Raw genomic sequence first — 14,549 nt, 5'->3', positions numbered from 1 at the left:
AGGCCCCAGCCTCCCTCCAGGACTTCTGCTGGCCTGGGCTCCTCGCTCTCCTGCCCAGCTCACAGGGCCATGCCCACCCCCCGCCCCCCACTGTCTTCCTGTGCTCTCGGGTACCATTTCCACAGACAGGGCGAGGGGAGGCTGTTTCATGCCATGCACAGTCATCAGGCGCGGAGAACTTCCTGTTTAATTTCTCTTCACAGTGTCTGTTGCACAGATACATTATAAACCACATTTCCTTTCTTCCCCCCCCCCCCCCCCCATATATCCTGCCAGTGCTGGCTCAGACCTCCATGCCCAGGGATTTAAACACATTTTTACCAGGCCCCTCCTGGGAGTGCAGGGCAACTGGATAAGTTAATAAGGGCTTGAGGCTACATACACATCCCGAGACCAAATGGTCTTCAGAGGTCGTGCTTGGGTGGCAGCCCGCCTGAGCTGGGCGGTCGCAATCTTCTGGCCTATTTCTTTTTCGTTTACCTGAACCACATTTCTTGCTCACATCTGTGCATGTGGATTATACGGCTTTCACCCATGTTCACTGCGGTCCATCGTGGAAAGATCCAGAACCAAGGATCCAGCTTTCAGAAACATCCCCCTAAAGGGCAGGGCTAGCCTGCAGCACCCATCAACCCCGGGCCAGGCCTCAGTTAGGGCGTAGCGCTCTGGCCTGGACATTGCCAACTTCTATTGACACTGAATGAGCCCAGGTACATCTTTCTTCACCTATAAAAATGACTGGTTGAGCCCTAGCTGGTTTTGCTCAGTGGTTAGAGTGCTGGACTGTGGACTGGAGGGTCCCGGGTTCGATTCCTGGTCAAGGGCATGTACTTCGGTTCTAGGCTCAATCCCTAGCCTGGGTCAGGCCATGTGTGGAAGGCAACCAATTGATGTGTTTCTTTCACACTGATGTTTCTCTTTCTCTCCCCCTCCTCCCTCCCTTCCATTCTCTCTAAAAACCAATGGGAAAATATCCTCGGGTGAGGATTAAAAAAAAAAAAAAGACTGGAAACTGGTTGCAGAGCCCGCCTGAGCTGGGCGGTCGCAATCTTCTGGCCTATTTCTTTTTCGTTTACCTGAACCACATTTCTTGCTCACATCTGTGCATGTGGATTATACGGCTTTCACCCATGTTCACTGCGGTCCATCGTGGAAAGATCCAGAACCAAGGATCCAGCTTTCAGAAACATCCCCCTAAAGGGCAGGGCTAGCCTGCAGCACCCATCAACCCCGGGCCAGGCCTCAGTTAGGGCGTAGCGCTCTGGCCTGGACATTGCCAACTTCTATTGACACTGAATGAGCCCAGGTACATCTTTCTTCACCTATAAAAATGACTGGTTGAGCCCTAGCTGGTTTTGCTCAGTGGTTAGAGTGCTGGACTGTGGACTGGAGGGTCCCGGGTTCGATTCCTGGTCAAGGGCATGTACTTCGGTTCTAGGCTCAATCCCTAGCCTGGGTCAGGCCATGTGTGGAAGGCAACCAATTGATGTGTTTCTTTCACACTGATGTTTCTCTTTCTCTCCCCCTCCTCCCTCCCTTCCATTCTCTCTAAAAACCAATGGGAAAATATCCTCGGGTGAGGATTAAAAAAAAAAAAAAGACTGGAAATGACTGGTTGCAGGCAGTGGCTCTCTGGAATCCCTCCCAATCTGAAAAACCCTACCATCTCCTTCCCAGAGGGCACCTCTCAGCCTAGAGAGATTGGGAAGCCCTTTCCCAGCGCCCTCAGCATCAGGGCCCATCAGGGTCAGGGTCAGGGTCAGGGTCAGGGTTGGAGTCCTGGAATCTGCTCTCACTGATGATGACCTTTTCTGAAACCGGCTCCTGTTTATCAGACGTGGAGTGCCCTCAGTCTTTCCCCAACTTGTTTGCCTTGTAATCTCTCTTCTCTCCTTACTTTCCCCAGAACCACACCCCACATCCAGCTTGGATTCCGGGTTCCAGAGCAGCTTTTCCTCCCTGGACACTCAAAACAGCAGTGGATGCAAGCCTTTTATTAAAGGACCCCCTCCAGAGCTGGGAGGACCACGGCACCTTGTATTCTAACTGGATCTTCACACGAATCACGCTCGACTTTCAGATTTGCCCGATTGTGCATCTTTCCCGAGGCCTCTCCAGCTCCCAGCTGTGCCCCCTCTCTTGCCCTCCTAGGCAGTAGGCACTCCACGGATAATGCTGAATGAATGGTAACGTTTTACCTAGTGCCCCACATCTCATTTCCTGTTTTCAGAATCCAATTTAACTTCTTCTTCACTCGGTTATTAAACCATTGTCAAACATCTGGCATGTGCCCGCCACTGCTCCGGCTGTATTTTATGGGGATGGGTAATGAAGTGAGCCTATATATAGGCTGCGGAATGTGGAACACACTTTAAGATGTGCAGCACTATAGAAATGAAAGGTATTTTTATCTCCTCGGCATCACTCTGCACAGGAGACAATGCTCCCGCAGCCCCCGTTGAAGAACAATAGGCCTGTTTAGCCATCACCGGGTCCTGCCTGCAGGGCACTGGGCATTCAGTTCGTGTGGGAGCAGCGATATTTCTCTCAGTGAGGCCTGAAAAGTGCATCATTCAAGGGAAGAAAAGGCGTGAGAAATGTTCTGAAGGGCTGTGGCCGTGACCCCTGGCCTTGTCCTGTCGCTGGCTGGGGGCACAGGCCGGCACCTTCATCTGGCTGTAGGGATGGCATGGAAGGCAGCCTCGCCCCCCTGCACAGTGCACAGAACCAGGCCTGGGTCCGTGGGGAATGTGCCATGTGCTTCTTCTGTGTATATGACTAGGCTGATTGTGTGGCAAATATTGAAAGACAGAGTGAAATTCCAGTTTATGACTCATTTGTGGTATTCAAAGTCTTAGAAATTAGCCTGCATTTATTCCTTTCCTCTGTTATGCTTTCGCATAGCCTCCTCTCCATGCAAACATACACACCCCCTAGCCTTCATTATAAATCAGTGAGCCTCTGTCGCAGCCCCGGCAGCTGCGTCTCACTTGAGGGCCCTGTAAGTTTTCCTCCCGGATGACAAACTTGACTTTCTCTTGTTGTTTTTTTTGCATACAGTTTCCTTCCTTCCTTCCTTCCTTCCTTCCTTCCTTCCTTCCTTCCTTCCTTCCTTCCTTCCCTCCCTCCTTCCTTTCTTTCCTCTTTCTCTCCCTTTCTTTCTTCTCTCCTATAATAAACTTGCATATATATCAAGAAACTTATGTATAAATATATTTGTAACTTTTATATGTATTTACATTTATAAGAGCATTTAACTTTTTGCATGTATAAAACTTTCCACACACACATAACTTGCACTAACCTGCTAGCCACGGGCCTCCTATCCACGTACGTGGAACTGCTGAGGATGAGACCAGAGTTTCGTCATCTCCACCTGGACTCCTAGCCTCCTGACTCATTGCCTGGGCTACAGACTAGCAAACCCCTCTCCACCGTCTAACCCACTGTTGCACCCCCTTTGCTTGAGATTCAGTTCTGTAATATTCCCCCATGCCCGAGCACATGGACTGTCCCCAAGATGGAGCATAAACTTTGTGCATGGTATTTGGGGCCTGTCAATCAAGCACATGTTCTCTGTCTCATCACCAGCCCCCTCCCTCCCGGCCCACACGCCAGTCCCCTCAAAGTCCTCTTTGTCGATTAAAGGCGGCAGTCACTTTGACTCTCTGTGCCTTTCTTGTCCTGTCTTCTCTCCTGTCTTGACTTTTCCCCTTTACTCACCTTGTTGCCTAATAAACAGGAGCTCACCACGCAGGAATCAGTTGGACTATTTTCCCATGAGAAGTTTGCTTCACTTCCACCCCTCAACCCAAAATGAATAGCTGTCCAGCTGGGCGTGGCTCAGTTCAACCTACGAACCAGGAGGTCACGGTTGGATTCCTGGTCAGGGCACATGCCCAGGTTGGGGGCTCGATCCCCAGTGGAGGGTGTGCAGGAGGCAGCAGATCAACGATTCTCTCTCATCTTTGATATTTCTATCTCTCTCCCTCTCCCTTCCTCTCTGAAATCAATAAATATATATATATATATAGCAGCTTATTTATCTAGGTTTCCACAGCATCCTATCACCTTTTATTATGTAACTATTAATGTTGCATTATAATTATTTATTTACTAGAGGCCTGATGCATGAAATTTGTGCAAGGGGCTCAGCCCTTGCAGCCCGTCGCAACCCCTCGTAGCCCCTCACAGCCCCGGCTTCGTCAGGAAGGTTGTCTGAAAGGACGTCACGAAGGTCATTTGGCTGTTCCGTCTAATTAGCATATTAGCTTTTTATTATATAGGATATGTCTACCTTCCAAAGCATATTTGAGATCTTCAAGGTCACAGACGATTTTGTGGAATTATTTTGGCATATCCCAGTGTATTGGTCAGTGCTTGGCTTGCAGTAATTGTTTGCTAAATGGTTTCTTGGATGAGATAAAATTAGTCCAGCATTCCCAGTGTCCTTCTTGTGACCATCGATCTCAAGCTGGAAATTTTCTTTCTTCCTCATCAGATACCTTTAGATCCAACGAGATCTAGAAAATCTCAGGTCCATCTTCTGGAATGAGACACACCTGAAGGACGAAGGAAGATTTCTGACTGTGCATTTTGAACCCAAGCCACGTCTCAGCATCTATGGGAAGAGTGCTGTTAATCGGTGTAAATCACAACCTAACTCCAGCACTTGAGTGTCCAGACAGCTAGCAATCCTGCTTCTTCGTGTTGCAAATGGCACAGTCCCAACCAGTTGAGAAGCTGGATACTCTACAATAATGATATGGACACAAGTTCAAAGTAAATGAGAAAAACCAACATTAATTTTTCCCAGACTCAGTCCAATTTGAATTGAGTTGATGGTTCAGTGCTTTTTCTGTTGTCTCTGTCTTTTTTTTTTTTCTTCTTTTTCTTGTCTGTCTGAGAGTGTGAGCAGGCAGAAGTAGACACTCCCTCTCCTCCACTTTGCTTTGTTGTGCCAGCCCAGTTAGGCCCAGGCTGAAAACAGAAACTGTAGTATAATCCCTTGGTTCTCAGTGTGGGGTTCCTGGGCTGGCAGCATTAGCATCCCCTACGAACTTGTTCGAAGTGCAAATCTTCAGGCCTTGCCCTAGACTTCCTGAATCAGAATCTCTGATTTGGGGCCTCGCTACCTATGTTTAACAACCTTCCAGATAATTCTGACTCATGCCAATATTTGAGAATTACTGTTATTAGAATTCCTGTGTGCCATCACCCAGTATCAACAATGGTAAAGCCATGACTACTTCTTTTTTTAAAATATGTTTTTATTGATTTTAGAGAGAGAAGAAGGGTGAGGGAGAGAGAGAGAAACACTGATGAGAGAAACATCGACTGGCTGCCTCCTGCATGCCCCCTACTGGGGATCCAGCTCAAAACCCTGGCATGTGCCCTGACCAGGAATCGAACCTGTGACTTCTTGGTGCATGGGATGACACTCAACCAACTGAGCCACATCAGCCAGGGCATGGTTGCTTCCATCGTATCTATCCTCCTTGTTTTCTTCCATCTCACTGGATTATTTTGAAACAAATTCAGACATCATATCCTTTCATCCACAAGTATTTCAGTATGTGATAAGGGGCCTTTAATGTAGATGAAAATAATACTTTATAGGTTAATTTGTTAGCTACCTCGGCCAGACCATTCATCTTTAGACAATTCATTCGTAGAATACCCTCACCAGCATTAATATGGTAGTTTTCAGCCAAAAAAGACAGCTCAACTAGATAACACAGAGAATGATTCTTTTTCCTTTTTTGGATTAAGAATTTATTATTTAGAAAAGAATGAGTCTGGTTATGATAATGGGGAAGAAAAATTAACATCACAGAAGCAAGTCCCGGTTGAGGCCCCAAACAAAATGATGCATGCCTTCACCTTGAAAGAACTGACTCCTTATAGTTTACTAGAGGCCCGATGCATGAAATTCGTGCAAGAGTAGGCCTTCCTTTCCCTGCTGCCGGCACCGGCTTCCCTCTAGCACCCAGGACCTGGGCTTCCCTTGCAGCCCCAGCTTTGTCCGGAAGGTCTTCTGGAAGGACAGCCAGAAGGACATCCAGTCTAATTAGCATATTACACTTTTATTATAGATAAAGTTTCCTGCTACATCCTATTCCTAAGGTATGTGGTCTGATGGTTTTCCTAGGACGGTGATAGACTCACACATTTTATCCATACTCTTGGCCTGATCTTATTTCTGGTCCACTTGCCTTTGTTTGAATATTGGCCAGAGGTAAGATGCAACCCATACCCATGATCTGATAGCACCTGAAAAGTACAAGGGAGGGCACCCCTCACCTTGTTCTAATCGGCTGAGTGTGCAAGACCTGTAAGTTACCCAGCCAGTCTCGTCAGAGGGCCATGCCATTGCCTGGTCCCTCAAGTCGCATTGTACCCCCCTCAGTGCTTTTCCCACTGAGGAATCAAGAGAATGTTTGCCCTCTGCAGGTGTCCGTGGCAAAAACTGACGCTTGCGTGGAGCATGATTTGATAGCACTATCTGCAAAGTGTCAGAAAGGGGAGGCGATCGATACACTTAATTTACTTAGAATAATTCATCGCCTAACCGGAGTTTTCAGTGAAGGCAGACACATTCCCCACTAAACCAACTCACCCACCTGGATCGGGAGGAGAGCAGTGAATCCATCTTGTGAATGAGATGTAAAACTGAGTTTCCTGCTTTCATGAATGGGTCCCTTGGCCCTTCCTTTCTTGAGACGGGGTGTTCATTCACTCAGCCATGTTTCAAAGTGGGTGAAGTTTGCAATTGACTGAAGGTTCCCTTGCCGCTCCCACCTGAGCTGGCTGTTTTCACTCTGCCCTGATGTTCGAGTGCACTGCTTGCTCACAGGCTGCCGGTCGGAGCTCCACTCCACCTCAAGAAGAAGGAAAAGCACGATTACTTTTCTGGGTTGGTGGCAATTTTTCTTTCCTTTCAGGCTAAACCGATAGGAAAACAGTTTGTCATGGGACTGGAAGTTACAGATAAGTAAGAACCGCATGTGGCAGTCGGGTGGGAAACTCAGCATGATGTACTGTAGTCACAGAGTCCCTTCGAGATAGCTAGTGAAGAGGCATCTACACTCAGTAGCTTCACAATGATCTCCCAACCCATCTCTCTGCTACCACGTGCCAAATGCTTTAAAGTAGAATTTGCCACCAATGATCGCCTGTGAGTTGTGAGTTTTTGAGAGAATCCTTTGGAGTGTCCCTCCCTTGTTATGATGCATCCAGGTTGGGTAAATGCTTACTGTTGGCCCAGAGGCCTGGCCTTGACCCAGGACAGGAAGGGGACAAAATCAGAGATGCCCGTTGAAGCAGCTAAGGGAGCTTGGGGAGGAGGGATGCAATTATAAGGCACTTTCGAATAATTATGTGATTGCTATCTAATTATGAAGGGCCACTTTCTACTTTAACTACCTGCAATTGAAGCCCACTGCACCATGGGCTCTCTACCAAGCTTGGGCGTGTTCCCTGTAGGACAGGGAAATACGGGGCTCTGGTGGGGTCAGAAAGGTCCCAAGAGAGTCGCCGGAAAAGGTCAGGAGGTACGTTTCCATTCTCTTCATTTGTCAAAACTCCTCACTTTTTGAGTTATCTCCAAAAGGAGGGGAAGAATATGTCTCTCCTCCCCTTTCTTGCTAATAAGCTGGCAAAAAAAAAATCAAGATCTAAATCTCTGTGAATCTTTTTTATTATCCTTCAAGATGGGAGAAATCGATCAAGGAATATTCATTGAATGCTTGCTTTTCTCAGGGCGCTGGAGGGGATGCAGAAGATTGAAGACATGGGCGCCTTGGCCTCAGGGACCTTCCAAGACAGTTGAAGACACAAAGCGGACACCTTGTTTGATTCAGGCAACCACTTATTCATTCATTTAAATGTCCACGAGACGTATTTATTGAGTACCTACTTTACATCAGGCACTAGATGCAGGCGCTGGCAGCAAGGAGTTGACAAAGATTTACATTTTGTCCTCAAGGAGTCTCTTCATGGCCTCCTGGGACATAAAGAACAACAGCCGAAGCTTCTGAGATGAGCTGGAGGTGATGGGTGATCTGGATCCTCTGAGAGGGGCCCTCACGTGGCCTGGGAAGGGCGGGAGGGACCGGGTTCAGATCTGCTGGGAGCCCCGGTTGGATTAGAGACCCTGACCCCTTCGTCTCCACTTCATGTTCCATCTCCTTGAACACAAGCAATCAGACTCGATCGGAGAAGCATAATTGTGGTAATGGAGGAGGAGATTAATTCCTAATTTTGATTTCTTTGGAACCATTTTTACTTGACTGAGTCAAACTTGCCGGGGGAGATGATTCATTACTATCTATTTTAAATCTCCACCAGGAAGCACAATGACACGCCACAATGATAGAGAATGTGTTTCAAGTGAAGAAATCTCATTTTTTAAAAACTTTCAAAAAATTAATTTGGTTCTTCCTTGTAGAACATAAGGGAAAGAAATGACCTAAGACATTGCTAAGGGATTCACTACTGGTGATTAGACCCATACATTACTTATGTAAGCGAGAACCAACCCTGATACTCTCTTTAAAAAAAAAAAATCAAATATGCGGAAGCACATAGAGTCCAATGTGAATGCTGTCTCTCACCCGCCCTCACCCCAAACTTCCTCCCGGAGGCACCGCTGTCCAAAGTTCTGTGTGGATCCTTCTAGTATCTTGTATTTTTACACACATGAAAGAACAAGCACTTTACATACACATGCACAAATGCAGTCACACATAATACATGTTATTCTGCAACAATAGCTTCTTGAATGTTAACATATCTCATAGATCTTTCTAATGAAGGTCAGCTTTGCTGTGTCTGAAGGAAACAGAAATGGAAGTATTCCTTTCCTTCAAAAAAAATCTCTATTGTTGAAAGTATTACATATATTCCCCTTTTTCCCCCATTGACCTCTTCTAGCCCACCCCTGCCCCAACTCCAGGCCTTCACCACTATTGTCTGTGTCCAGGGGTTATGCATACATGCATACAAGTTCTTTGGTTCATCTCTTCCCACCCACCTACCACCCCCACCTTCCCTCTGAGATTTGGAAACAGCCCAAGTGCCCATCAGCAGACGAGTGGATAAAAAAGCTGTGGCACATCTACACAACAGAATACTACGCAGCTGTAAAAAAGAAAGCACTCTTACCATTTGCAACAGCATGGATGGACCTGGAGAGCACTATATTAAGCGAAATAATCTAGTCAGAGAAAGCTAGATATCACATGGTCCCACTCATATGTGGAATCTAATGAACAAAATAAACTGAGGAACAAAATAGATCCAGAGACATAGAAGCATGGAACAGGCTTTCGAGCATTCCTTTCCTTCTGTCCTCTGCTATCCAAGGACAGACTTGCTCCTTTTACCCACCTCCCAGGCCCCCAGTGAAGCAGCCATTGCCATCCTGGTGGGGAGAGGGGGCAGAAGGGAGAAGCGAGGGCACTGGAGAAAATTCGAGCCCCACTGAAGCTCCAGGTTTTTAAATCTGGTTCGAACGGAGGGAATAGCAACAGAACCAAAAATTAACTCCTGAAACTTCTAGGCAAACAATGACTAGCTGGTTTCAGGGAGCAAGACACCCATGCTCTCAAACTAATCACTATCAAGCCCACGTTTCTTTATCACTCCTATGTGCAAGCATATCCAAGTGCTTCAGTGGTATTCTTTCCAGCATTGCCCTTTTCCAAAGGAGGGACGAGAAGGAGGGAGGGAGGGAGGGATGGTGGGAGGGAGGGAGAGAAGAAAGAGAGAATGAAAAAGGCAGAAGTCAGAGGCCTCTGCCTCCTGCAGGCCTGAGGCTGAGCTGCTCTGGGCCCCACTGGGGAGATCAGTGGTCCTCAACTTTCCTAATGCTGCGACCCTTTAATACAGTTCCTCATGTTGTGGTGACCCCCAATTTCATTGTTACAAATTGAACATAATTAAAGCATAGTGATTAATCCCAGAAACAATATGTAATTATATATGTGTTTTCCAATGGTCTTAGGCGACCCCTGTGAAAGGGTCGTTCGACTGCCAAAGGGGTCGCGACCCATAGGTTGAGAACCGCTGGTTTAGAGGCTCCGTTCTCTCAGCTCATGGGGGAGCCACACACACACACCAGAAAAGGCTTTGTGTGAGTTCACCGTGTGTCCGTGCGAGGTTCAATGAGACCAGCTCCCCACATTCAAACCTTCCCACTCTGGGGAGAGATGAAGTCTTGGGGGAAGTATTCTTTAATTTATTGGGTTTTAGATGCAATTAATCAGAGACGTTAAGATCCATTGGGCCCTTATCTACTCCTCCTCCCCATCTCCCCAGGCATAAGCAATCAGGTCAGGCTGGTGAAGCATCATCTTGGTGTCAGGAGATTAGCTGTTGAACGTGCAGGTTGTCGTGCAGTTGTGGAGACAAACAGAACACCTGGTCTTCAGTGGCGATTCACTCAGTCCTCGGAGAATGCAGGGATGCAGGGCCCCGCGCCCCTGGAGGCCCCACAGTGAGACGTCTGCATAACGGTTCAAAATTCTGGAATAGTCCTCATTATGTTGAAGAAGCTTACTCAATACAGGCCATGGAGCAGGGCCTTGGCAACCATGCCAGTCTGTGTCTTGGCATAAAATAAGGTACGTGGATCCCCAGGGAAATTTCACAGACTATACAGAGGTGTGGGCAGCACTAAGGGAGCCCATAAGAGGTGAGGCTGAGGCACTGGGGAAGAGGAAAAGTGGTTGAGCCCAGAGAGAAGGGACCCATGTAAGGGGAGCCTTGGAGAACAGAAGCCTGGGGCTGGGGCACCCAGCAGGAGCTGTGATCCCAGAGGGACAGGGCATAGCTATTGCCAGAGCCCAGCACTGAAGCAGGAAGGGGACCCTGGGAGAACCCCTCCCTTTTATTTCTTTATTTAATATATTTTTATTGGTTTCAGAGAGGAAGGGAGAGGGAGAGCTAGAAACATCAATGATAAGAGAGTTATCATTGATCAGTTGCCTCCTGCACGCCCCCTACTGGGGATTGAGTTCGCAACCCAAGCATGTGTCCTTGATCAGAATCGAACCCGGGACCTTCCAGTCCGCAGGCCGACGCTCTATCCACTGAGCCAAACCAGCTAGGGCAGAATCCCGCTCTTCTCTTGCACTCCCATCTCTTGTTTATGACTCCAGCCAGAAGTCAGAAGGAAAAGGGGTCTGGAGAGGAGATCACAGAGTCAGCACCTCAGGGCACAGAGCACAGTGGAGGTCATCAGGGAAGGAATCCCGGAGGTGGTGATGGTGGGGGTTACAGAGACCAGCTACCCCTCCAGCCTCGTGGAGATTGGACTGGAAACCTAATTAGGTCAGGACAGAAGAATGTGGTGGAGTTTCTTGAGGCTCTGGATCAAGTCAGAAGGGCAAAGTCTCTGTTGTCCACGTCACCCTAGGGCAGTGATGGCGAACCTTTTGAGCTCGGCGTGTCAGCATTTTGAAAAACCCTAACTTAACTCTGGTGCCGTGTCACATATAGAAATTTTTTTGATATTTGCAACCATAGTAAAACAAAGATTTATATTTTTGATATTTATTTTATATATTTAAATGCCATTTAACAAAGAAAAATCAACCAAAAAAATGAGTTCGCGTGTCACCTCTGACACGCGTGTCATAGGTTCGCCATCACTGCCCTAGGGTGCGGAGCCCTTGAAGGATGAACAGTGAACCAGCAGTCACTGGCCTGGCGAGTCCTGATCCTTCGATGGCCACCCCATCATAGACTCCACGGGTTGGGAGAGAACTCCACAGTTCATCCTTCCGCCTCCAAGACAGGTAGACTCTTCCAGGGAGACGGGAGGTCACCCCACTTTTACCTACACCGTTTTATGAGATGTTTCTGGTTATCCACCATTAGTCATGCACGCAACATGAAAAAACTCACTTTGGTGACAAACACTTGGGCATTTACCGTGGGACATGCACCACTTTAAACCTTGCTCTGGGCCTGGAGATTAACACGACGTGGTGCCTGCTCTTCTGAAGCCCGCTTTCTGCTGAATGAGGCAGCTATGTGCACGGCAAATTAGAATTCAAAGTGGGCTGTGACTAGTCCTTTTGTGGAGATCATACAAAATGCTTATGGAAGAACAGAAACGTTAGAGGTCAGTTTTGACTGTGAGCGTTAGAAACGCCGAGTGGTGTTTCAGCTGGGTTTTAAGAAGAGATGAGCTGGAAGAAGGGGTGTGGAAGGAGGTGGGGAAAGCAGAAAGGTAGAAAATGCCACCGCTGCTTGGTAGGCACGGTGAGCTCCGGGACGCTGGACCGAGGAGCCATGGCTGGGGATGCTCAGGAGTCATTGGGTGGGACTGCAGAATGTCTGAATGTCAACACTAAGGCATTTGGGGTGACCTTGCCAGTTACCTGCTCAATGCTCCATCTCCTCTTGGTCATTACCAACAGAACCCCAAGTTTTTTCAAAAAGTGTCATTATATCCATTTAAAACTATGGCCTGGCTGGCATGGCTCAGTGGTTGAGCATCGACCTATGAACCAGGAGGTCACGGTTCGATTCCCGCTCAGGGCACATGCCTGGGTTGCGGGTTCGGTCCCCAGCGTGGGGCGTGCAGGAGGCAGCCGGCCCATGATTCTCTCTTATCATTGATGTTTCCATCTCTCCCTCTCCCTTCCTCTCTGGAATCAATAAAAATATATTTTTTAAAACTACAGGCTTTCTCAGAAGGTCTCTGCAGGCCCACTGAGCTCCATGGCTCCCTGACTACAGCTACATATTTGGAAGAGGGCACCAGGGAATGCGGAGGCTGCGGCAGAGGGAAAGCCCAGAGCAGCGAAGCCAGTGATGTGCTTGTGAGATCTGGAGAGAAGGAGGCAGTGAGGGCTTGACCCAGGGGCATAGAGACGCAGGAGGAGCTTGTGCCATGAGCACCCTCCGGATGGACTGATGGAGGCTTATGTGATGTAGAGGGACATGTCACTGACTGATCCAAAGGGGATCGAAGAATGTAAGGGGACTGAGCATCCTTCAGTCTTAGGAGGATTTCAAACAGACCTTTGCAGGTTCTGAGACAGCGGGGCCTCATCTCACGCTCCTAGGTGCCGGAGCCAACAACAATAAAAATAACTGCGATCATGTCACACTCTCCCCCTCAAGAACACGGAGCATGGTGTGTAGTTGTTTCAAGTTTGTCACTGCGATGCCCTTGCTTGGCAAAGAAGGGAAGTATGTGTCATCTCTCCCCGTAGACGGACAGAGCCACTGCCATCTGGAGGTGTAGGGACCTGCTTCCAGGGCCCAGGCAGGTCAGGGGCAGAGCAGGGTGTCCATTCGGCCGGCCTCCAGCTGACCTGGGTTCCTCAGGGCCTGTGAGGCAGGGAAAACCCAAGAAGGGGGTGCTGCCACCGGACACATGCAGAGCAGGTCCAGAACGCATGCTCTGACCAATGATCTCTCAACCTCTTCTCTTTTTTTGTCACGACCCATTGCGTTTCTCTCTGGAGGCTCTGGGGCCTGGATATCTCACCCAAAGCTTGGAAGTTTGCACGGGCAACAGGAACGAGGTGTCCTGGCCTTTTTATTTTTGCAGACTGATGGGGTTGGGGAAGGACTGCGCCCCCTGGAGGTGTTTCTTCTTCACGTGAGCTTCCAGTTGGCTTAGGGGCTGGCTTTGCCTCTTCTGAAGATTCAGGTCTCCATATCCAATTTTTCTGTAACCTACATTTCAATTTGGTCCGGTCTCAGACACAATTCCTTTCGCAGATCGCTCTTACAAACAATGGGGCATAACTGGTATATTTTAATCCCAAAATGGCATCTGAAAGCATTCTGCAATGCCGCCAAGCCAGCACTTTCAGAAGCATCTGACGGTATTAATTTCAGTCTATTTCCTGAGGTTTGCAGGAAACGAAAATGTAGAAAGTGCTGTGACAAAAAATTTCAAGCTTCACGGGGGGGAAAAAAGGGAAGACTGACAGGAAACGGCTTCCCTAGGACAGCTTGGCGGAGTAGCGCTGTCCTCTTTTCTGCCCATCAGCACAGGCGAAGGGAGAGAGCCCAGCCCTGAAATTGGCATGGCCTTGCCCCGACGCTGGAGGTGGGCAATGACCAGGGCACATACTCACGGGAGACCAGGCAGGGGGCCCTTTAGACTGGGGTGTGAATCGCTGCTGTGGCCAGACTCTTCCATAAAAACAAAATTACATCTGCTTTTTCTCAGAGTAAAGAAAAAAATGGAAGGAGACAATAAGATCAGTTTTTCTAAACCCCGTGACTATGCTGTGCTCCTTGATTTCCCCACGTCCCTTTTGCTCCCTGTACTGGCATCTGATGTTTTAAATTCAGGCCTTTTTGGAAAGCAATTCCTTCTAAATGTCCCACGAGCAATGTTAATCTGAAGCAAATTCTTCCTTCAAGCGCACCATCTTTCCTTCCCTTCTGAAAGCCCTTTCTTTGTCGGGTTTAATCTTTCTTCTGGTGATCCCAGTGCTAGTCTCTCTCTCTCTCTCTCTCTCTCTCTCTCTCTCTCTCTCTCTCTCTCTCCCCCTCCCTCCCTCCCTCCCTCCCTT

General features: G+C 48.2%; 1 protein-coding gene across 3 annotated transcripts in view; it reads right to left on the bottom strand.

Moving 5' to 3' along the window:
* Positions 1-14,549, bottom strand: part of KIRREL3 (kin of IRRE like 3 (Drosophila)) — a 498,221-nt gene that overhangs the window by 480,124 nt on the left and 3,548 nt on the right. For 2 of the 3 annotated variants that reach the window (XM_014543406.1, XM_014543407.1), the window contains exons 2-3: positions 10,300-10,304; positions 6,674-6,681 (exon numbers count right to left, since the gene is read on the bottom strand). The gene's annotated coding sequence lies outside the window, so the exon portion shown is untranslated. Of the gene's footprint in view, positions 1-4,195; positions 4,201-6,673; positions 6,682-10,299; positions 10,305-14,549 lie in introns of all 3 variants that reach the window. The other variant, XM_005870878.2, reaches the window with a different exon arrangement.

This window comes from Myotis brandtii, unplaced genomic scaffold (assembly GCF_000412655.1).
Source record: "Myotis brandtii unplaced genomic scaffold, ASM41265v1 scaffold325, whole genome shotgun sequence".
In the NCBI taxonomy this organism is placed as follows: domain Eukaryota; kingdom Metazoa; phylum Chordata; class Mammalia; order Chiroptera; family Vespertilionidae; genus Myotis; species Myotis brandtii.
The sequence above is the reverse complement of the archived record's forward strand: the minus strand, read 5'-3'. Positions and strand labels throughout refer to the sequence as shown.